The sequence below is a fragment of the Crotalus tigris genome, unplaced genomic scaffold (assembly GCF_016545835.1).
Source record: "Crotalus tigris isolate CLP2741 ecotype Arizona unplaced genomic scaffold, ASM1654583v1 scf7180000020245.1906669, whole genome shotgun sequence".
NCBI classification, from domain to species: Eukaryota; Metazoa; Chordata; class Lepidosauria; order Squamata; family Viperidae; genus Crotalus; species Crotalus tigris.
In genome coordinates, this window is record NW_024097926.1 from 946,089 (window position 1) to 954,453 (window position 8,365).

Sequence of the window (8,365 nt, forward strand, 5' to 3'; positions counted from 1 at the left end):
TTCGTGGGCCGCTCTCATCTCGTGTGGAGGCGTCTAATTTGCAGAACATGCTGCCTTAGATTTGTCACTACCGAAAGCTGAAGAACTGACGTTTTCTAATCGTTATCCACAGAAATTCAGGGAAATTGTCTTTTTTTTCCCCCATTCTTTACTCTTTCCTTTTGACTTCCGCAATAAAATATGTCCCCAGTGAGAAGCAAAACATATATAAGCGGTATGTAAGTCTCATAAATAAAATAAAAATATGAGCGACGTAATATTTTGCTTCATTTTGAGGGCTTTTACCAGATGGGTACTCTGGTTTTACTCTTCTAAGAGTTGGGAAGACACCGGAAATCTATATTACCAAATGGCAGACAGAAAACAGAGCTGGATTCTTTCCCAGCATAGGGAGACCCTAGCTTAGCCTGTGGCTCTTGACCCAGTTAAATTAAATCAAATTTTTACCGGGTTATAGGCTAGCATAGTTGACCTAATTTCAAAAAAATCTCAATAAAACATGCTGGCCTTCTGTAAAGTATTTTTCACGGAGAAGTCCACCATGCAAACAGAAAACAAAAAGTCTCAAAAAAGAGAGAAAAATGCTCCCAACAGGCCATTTTCAAAGCCATATAGCTGAAGGGTAATGTTCCTTACATCTATCCATATATAAATTCTTTTATAATTTATTTATAAACATGTTCTGTTTAAAATATAGTTTATTTTAAAGACATGGCATGAATCAACCAAAATCCACTAAAGATGGATAGCCTTCTGCCAAATCACAACCATCTCATTTGCTTGTCCCATCTTGTTCAAATGCACTTAAGCATCCCGTTCAAAGGCTCCCAGGCTGAAAATTTCTATCTGCAAACTGGAACCCGGAGTAAGAAAATAAAATCACTGCATTCACACGACATGAAGTGCCCACACGGGAAAAACAAATTCTAGGTTCACATGATGGGCGTGCGACACATCAAGGTGAAGGGTGAGTTCCCACAACATGTAGAACCACAGATTACCTATCCCGTTTTATTTTGTTAAAGAGCGTTCCTCAGTCTTGGGCACTTCAAGATGTGTGCAGACTTCAATACCCAGAGTTCCTTAGTAAGCATGCGAGCTAAGGAATTCTGGGAGTTGAAGTCCACAGATCCTAAAGCATGCTACTTGGGGAATTCTGGGAGCTGAAGTCGGATATCTTGAAATTGGCAAGGCTGAGAAACAATGCTGTAAACTCTAACAAAAGAACAGATCTTATAATATGTAATTATCAATGTAATCAATTCAGAAGTGAATCGCCAGAATTCCTGAGCCAGCCACGCTGAGGGGAAAGGGAGAGGTTTCCAAGCTGAGCCATGCTGGCTCAGGAATTCTGGGAGTTGAAGTCCATGAGTCATAAAAGAGCCAAGGTTGCCTATCCCTGCCCATGGTCATGTGATCAAAACTCAGATGCTTGGGAAATGGTTCATATTTATGATGGTTGCTGTGTCCCAGGGTGATGTGAGTCTCTTTTGTGACCTTCTCATAGACAAAGTCAATGGGGAAGCCAGATCCACTTAACAATCGTGTTAATAACTTAACAACTGCAGTGATTCAGTTAAAAACAGTGGCAAAAAGTTTGTATAAAACGGTCTCACTTAGCAACAGAAATTTTGGGCTCAGTTGTGATTGTACGTTGAGGACTTGCCTGTACTCAGAAAGATTAAGCAAAGACTAAGCTGTTTTAGAAGGCTCTAAGGCAGGGAAAAGTAGAAGGGAAGAGAAAAGAGATGAAGAGAACAATCAGCAGAAAGATGGATGGACTCAATTACAACAGTGATGGGTGCACCCTTAAGAAGACCTGGAGAACCAGTTTATGAACAGATTGTCCTGGCGGAAGATCTATGAGATTGCTAAGTGCCAACGTCAATTGGATGGCACATAATCAATCAATCAATTCAGGCAAAAAAGTCTCCCCAAACTGTTGGCAGACAAGGACACCCTTGCTACCAACCTCACAAAGTAAAATACAGTCAAGAAAAAAAAAAAAACGGAGGAGGAGGAGGAGGAGAAGAAAAAAAATCTTATTACAGCACACAGTGCCAATAAAGACCAGTAGAGAGAGAAAGGTAGCTAGTCCTTCAGCAGAGCTGATAGGATAATTTTGTTTCCTTTCTCTCCATCAGATGCAGCTTTGATGTTTAAACAACACCTCATTGCTGGGGGGGGGGGAAATGGGGCAATCTCACACAGACAAACACACACTTTACTGACTCAACTGCCATTTTCTTTTAGACAACCCCAACAACGGCACTCACAAATTCTTCACATAGTTACAGTCTCCAGGCTTTCCTTAGACAAGCATCTGCAAAAGCCTGATACGAAAACCGCTCTGCCAGTTAACAGATTTCCTGTTAATCCTCTTCGCTTTGAGCTGTTATATGTGCTGAGAGCAAGAGGAAGAAAAGGAGATGGCGGGCGTGAGGGGGGTGTGTGAAAAAAAGGGGTGATTCTAGCCAATTTCACTTCTGGCACTGCCCACCACCTATGATCCAGCTCTGAGAGAATACGATGCAGCTCTCGAAAGAGATTATTTCTGCCGTTATTTAGAAAGGACTGGTTTTAAACTATTTAATTCTGCAGTAGAGATAGGATAGAGTGGCCTGAATCATCACATATTAGGTTAGCACTTTCTGGAAGTAAAGTTGGATATCTGCTTTCTCTGGCTTAAGTGATGACAGCGCCGAGGCCATACTGTTGGATTTAAATAGCATGCTAAAATGTAGTTTGTTAGCCATGGTTTGCTCAAGACAGGTAGTCCTCGACTTATCATTTGTTTAGCGACCATTCAAATTTACAACCGCACTGAGAAAAGTGACTTGTGACCATTTTTCACACTTATAACCATTGTAGCATCCCCACAGTCACAAAAAAAATCAAAATTCAGATGCCTTGGCATCTAGTTCATATTTACGATGGTCGCAGTATCTTGGGATGACTTTTTGCAACATTCTGACAAACAAAGGCAATGGGGAAGTCAGATTTATTTAACAACCGTTCCACTTAACTTGTCAACTGGGGTGATTCATTTAACAGCTGTGGCAAGAAAATGTAGTGAATCTCACTTAACAATCGTCTCGCTTAGCAACAGAAACTGTGGTCTCAATTGGGATTGTAAGTCAAGGACTACCTGTAATTAACAATTAGTGAGGTTTACCTAGAATGTTAAGCCGTGATTTTAAAAGCAGGACGGTTGGATTCATGCAGCGTGCTAGAACACAACTCAAATAAAGAATATTATGCCTTAGCAGGCTATGGAGATCCGTGGTTCCAAATATCCACAAAGCTGTAATGACATGTGGGTCAACAAGCTGAAAATATGACATATGAAACTTTTTCAAACTTCAGACAGCAAAATGTCCAAAAGGACTCAGACCACACTCTTAACACGCTTGTCTGGTTCATAGGTTAACACTTAGCTATGGATTGTTTAATTACAGATTGATCAGTCACTATTAGTATGTTTTTGGTACATGTAAAATTATAAAGCACAGCTTTACATGCTGCAGTGGCTGGGTTCACACAGTATATTAAACCATAGTGTAGTTTAATTTTAGCTTAGTACGTTGTAAAGCCACACTAGTGGCATACAGTCAACCCACACAGGACCTCTGCTTGTAAGTCTAAAGCAGTGGTTCTCCATCTTTTCTTCACCATCAACCCCCTTTAAATATCTTTTGTGGCTGAGACCTAACTCAAGATTTAAACTCTTCAAGCTTTTGTGGACCCCCTGTGACTGCATCGTATCCCCCCAGGGGTCCGCAAACTACAGGTTGAGAATACTGGTCTAAAGCAATACCGTAAGTTGGAAGCTGTGCCACAATTTGGAAACAGACATTTTCTAAAGCTGATACAGAAGGCATTTTCTAAGATCAATTCCCACTCCATTGCCAACAATGTTGTTAACTAAATTAATAAGAGCATCAGCAACATTATGATGTGTTTTTAAGAGATGACCATGCACCAGAAAAGGTTGGAAGAACATGGAACTGCAACCAGATCTTACCCATGGAACACAACACCCCTGAACCCCACCCCAGATGTTTCAGGGAATGTACCCAGGTCTTTTAAGTGTCTATTTGTTCACTGGGAACACATTTTCGTTTTAAATGCAAGGATTGTAGGCTTAACTCTAACCCTTCTAAAACACAAGAAAGGACAGTGTCATGTTTACATGATCCCATTTTTCTTATTTTTGTGTTTATAGGCATGTACATTACTCTAATCAACTTTACACAGCATGCTAAGCCATAAAAAGATTTCTTGATTTTGAGCTTAACATGTGACAGGAACTCTTTCGCTGTAGTTTATATGCCAAAGCTCATGTCTTAGTATGATATGACATCCAGCCAATAATCCAGATGGCTTATTGAACAAATAATGGTTAAAATATGTGTAATATGTGGACCCATTCATGGAGTGAAAGGCTGGGTTTACATTTTGAGCAAAGCCACAGTGTGGGTTACTTGTTTGCATCTTAAGCCTGTTACACAAATCCAATCTTCAAGTTTCTGAAGCATTAGGACTGCATATGTTATATAGAAAACCAACCAGTTGAATAAACCTTGGTTAAACCAATTGTGACTCTGTGCTGTATGTGCAATTTGTTTTGAAAACCAGAACTGAATAAAGCTCAGAACCTGTGCCCACCAAAATTAACACCTGATCACCTCAAACTTTGTTCTTGCAACAGAGGGATTAAGAATGGAAGATTTAGCTTTGCTCCTAATGGTAAACAACCAGAAGTCAGAAAGTTCTGCTCACCTGCTATAGGAAATTTTAAAAATCTACAGGTAGGTTCTGATCTATCTCCTGTTTCTGCTTTGGCAGAATAATTTATTTTGATCATAAATCTATTACCTGCTTGGTCTTTATGCCAAAGCTTTTTCTTCACTTAATCCTAAAATAATCCGTGCCTGAGGGGACTTGGAGGAAATGGGGAAAGGGGAAATAGTTTGTTTTTCTTCTAAACGAACATCTGTAAGCCAGGGCATTTTTCCTTTGATCCTGCTAAAATGCAGCCATTGCAGAATAGTCCATCATATCCCGGTTGTTCAGAAAAAGGGTGGGGGGGTGGGAGAGGACCCCAATGACTAAATATGGAGAAAATACCATGCACACATGTACTCAAATACAAAAGCCAGGAACGCACAGGAGGTCCCTTGCTCAAGGCTGAGAAATGTTGGCTGCACACAAAAAACGTAAGCTTCTTTCAAAGAAAGAAGACCGACATTGTCCCCGCTCCTAGCCCTCAAGGGCTAAGCGATCAAAGCTGAATTTGAGCGGTTTTCTCCTTACGTAAACCCCATTTTGACTGTGGCAGGGAACGATCGGAAAGAGGATCTCTGTGCATGTGCAGGAGGGGGGGGGGCAACGGGAAGCTGTAAGGGGATGAAGGTTCCAGCAGATTTGCCAACCCACGGAAGAAAATCCAGCGTCCTCTTCAGGAGTGGGGGGGGGGAAGGCGAGCTTCCAATAAATCTCCGGAGCTCCCTCCGCCTCGATCGTGAAAGAAAGGTAGAGAAGGAGGGAGAGGGAGGGGGGCAGGCAGGCAGGCCCTCGACTCGGCGCGCGAAATCCATCCGGGAACCGGCCTAAGAAGCCCCGAGTCACACGGCGGCCGTTGGACAGGGCGTCCCCGTTCAGGAACGCGCCTTCCCTTCCGCGCAGAGGACACCAGCGGCCACCCTGAGAGCGCACGGGCTGGACCGGCTGCCTGGCCAGCCCACGCTGCGCCACCTCCCGTAGAGCATCTCCTGCCCGCTGCCCGCTTCTCCGCCTGCGCTGGAGGGACAAACCCCCCCCCCTGCCTGTCGCCCCCAAACCCCGCCAGGGACCGCTCCTCGGCCAGCGAGACCTTGCACGTTTCCTCCACCTCTCTCCAGATGCCGCATTGGAGAGCCCGCCGGCTCGGCCGCCTCCCAAGGCCCCGAGCGGCACGGGCTTTGCGGGAGCAACTCGGCAGCCGACCCCCCCCCCGTCCCTTCCTAAGTCGCCGAGACAATAAGCCCCAGCGTCCCCACCTTCGGCCCCCAAACCGCGGCTCACTTCTCTCCGCCACCGCCTCCTGCCACGGGCGCCCGGCGTCTCCTTCGGCTCAAGGCGCGCCCGCTGCGCGCATCGCCGTCCTCCCTCCGCTGCTCCTCCGCCAGCATCACAGGTGGCGCCGGGATAGAGCCCGGGCGTGCCAGCAGGATGCTGCTGCTGCTGCTGCCGCCGCCTCTCGATGGAGCAGCCTCGCCAGCCCTGGCTGCGGAACGGACTGCCGAGCCCGGCTCGGTTTGACAAGGAGCCCCCGCCTCCGAGCCACGAGGCCGGATCCGCTATTGGGCGCGTCCCCCGCCATTCACCCGGAGCCGCTGGGGGAGCCAGGCCGGGCTCACACGTGGCCAAAGCGCTTCTGGGGAGAGGGGCGACGGAGGGTCCTGGCCGCATTTATTCAGATTTATTTTTGTGTATGTGTGTGTGTGTGTGTGTGTGTTTTCTGGGTGCCTTCGGTTTACCCAAGCCAAGCCACCTACGCGTATTAGGACTGAAAATAGGCGTAATGCTAAACTTTCGTTTACATCACCGACCTTAATAATCAGATTTTCCCGTTTTGAGTGGGAGAGGGGGAAGTGTGAAACCCTAATTCTGATTTATCTAGTAAACCACATTTAAGCAAACATTACAGTGGCTTTGTGTTTGGCCAATGGGCAGTAGAGACTCAGCCAGCACCGTTGGATGGCTTTACGTGCATCCAAGTCATGGAGATGATTCAGTAAATCTGGTTCAGTTATCCCGGGAGACCCGTGTTATGCAAACGCAGCCGGAGTGTGCAAGAAGGGAGAGGGCTCGGCAATAAATAAGTAAATTGTGGGTGCAAAAGATGCTGAACTTTAATCTGTAGTAGTGCCAAGTAAAATTCATATCGGAGGTCTTGGAGACCCCCCTCCCCAGTCAGCACTGGAGGGCAATCCATGGCTTAAACCCTGATGTGGTTTCTATTGGTTTGGAGTGGGGCACAATAAATTTGTAGCTTTTGGGAGGAGGGTTGTTTTTAAAGAAGCCATAGCTTGACATAGTATTGTAAACCCAGAAACTGAATTTACATGTATTAGCATTCTTCGGTGTTCCTGTGTCAAGCACCTAAGAATGAAACAGGTTTGAGGGAAGTGTGTCGAAACTAGGGCCTCTTGATGGTTTAATTCCAGCGCCTTCTAGTTCTGTGGAAAATAACAAGTATCCTCCATATCTACAGGTTCAAATCTCAACTAAAAATGACGTAATAGTTATTCCTACAGCACACTGCTAACTCGGCCAAGATGCAACAGTGTCACTATCCAAAACCCTTTCTTCTTAACCAAGGGAAAACCAAATTATGTTGGGGGCACAATGATTAAAGTAGCGGGCTGGTTTAGCAATGGGAGTGAAACTAAGGGACCTAAAAAAAAAAAAAATGACATGCCTGGATAAAGAAAATGCTATAACTGCTACAAAGCAGACCTGGATTCCAAATACTGGGGACAAAGGACAAGGGATGCACTTCATCTTACCTTACTATCTTGTCTATGAGCATCCTTGGAGCATCTAGTATTACTGAAAAGCAGAGCTCTGAAATGGGTGATTGGTGTATTTGATCAAGTCTTGTTTTGCTGGGATCCCATTCTTCAAAGATGTAGATTCTGTACAGATATTAAATTTTAAAGTTGCGTCCAGTTTGGACAGAATCTTTTAACGTTACAATGCCTGGTTGAATCCCATTTTTACAATAACCTGTTTATATATATATATATATATATATATATATATATATATATATATATATATATATATATATATATATATATATAGCCTGCTTAATGCCCATAGTTGGGGGGCTGCAAGGCAAAAGAGATTATAAAAAAAGTAGAACTGCAGTATAGCAGTCAAAATGCCTAAGGTAAAATCAATCATACCGTCTGTCTGAAAAACTCTTGGTATATATACATATATATATATATATATGTAGGTCTTTGGTTATCCAGGTTTTCTCCCGCGTCAAATGGGAAGTGTCTTGGCGACGTTTTGACGAAGTCCCATTTGTCATCTTCAGGCTCCTAGAAGCACGAAGCCGAAAACACCAGCCTGAAGATGACGAATGGGACTTCGTCGAAACGTCACCAAGACACTTCCAATTTGACGTGGGAGAAAACCCGAACAATCAAAGACCTACATATGACCTACATATATATATTATATCATATCATATCAGGAGGGGAAGGTCCTTCTCTTCCTCCCAAGCTGACATTTACTGTCAAGGATTTTGATTTCAGCTTTCATCCTTTGCCTGTCTAATGATAATCCTCTCTACCATATTTCTGCATTG

The 8,365-nt window shown here is 44.1% G+C and overlaps 1 protein-coding gene across 3 annotated transcripts in view; it reads right to left on the bottom strand.

Moving 5' to 3' along the window:
• SPTBN2 (spectrin beta, non-erythrocytic 2) overlaps positions 1-7,657 on the bottom strand; it is an 81,972-nt gene extending 74,315 nt beyond the window's left edge. Inside the window, exon 1 of one of the 3 annotated variants that reach the window (XM_039366239.1) lies at positions 7,554-7,657. The gene's annotated coding sequence lies outside the window, so the exon portion shown is untranslated. Of the gene's footprint in view, positions 1-6,041; positions 6,274-7,553 lie in introns of those variants that run through there. The other 2 variants (XM_039366237.1, XM_039366238.1) reach the window with 2 other exon arrangements.
• Positions 7,658-8,365: the final 708 nt, after the last annotated feature.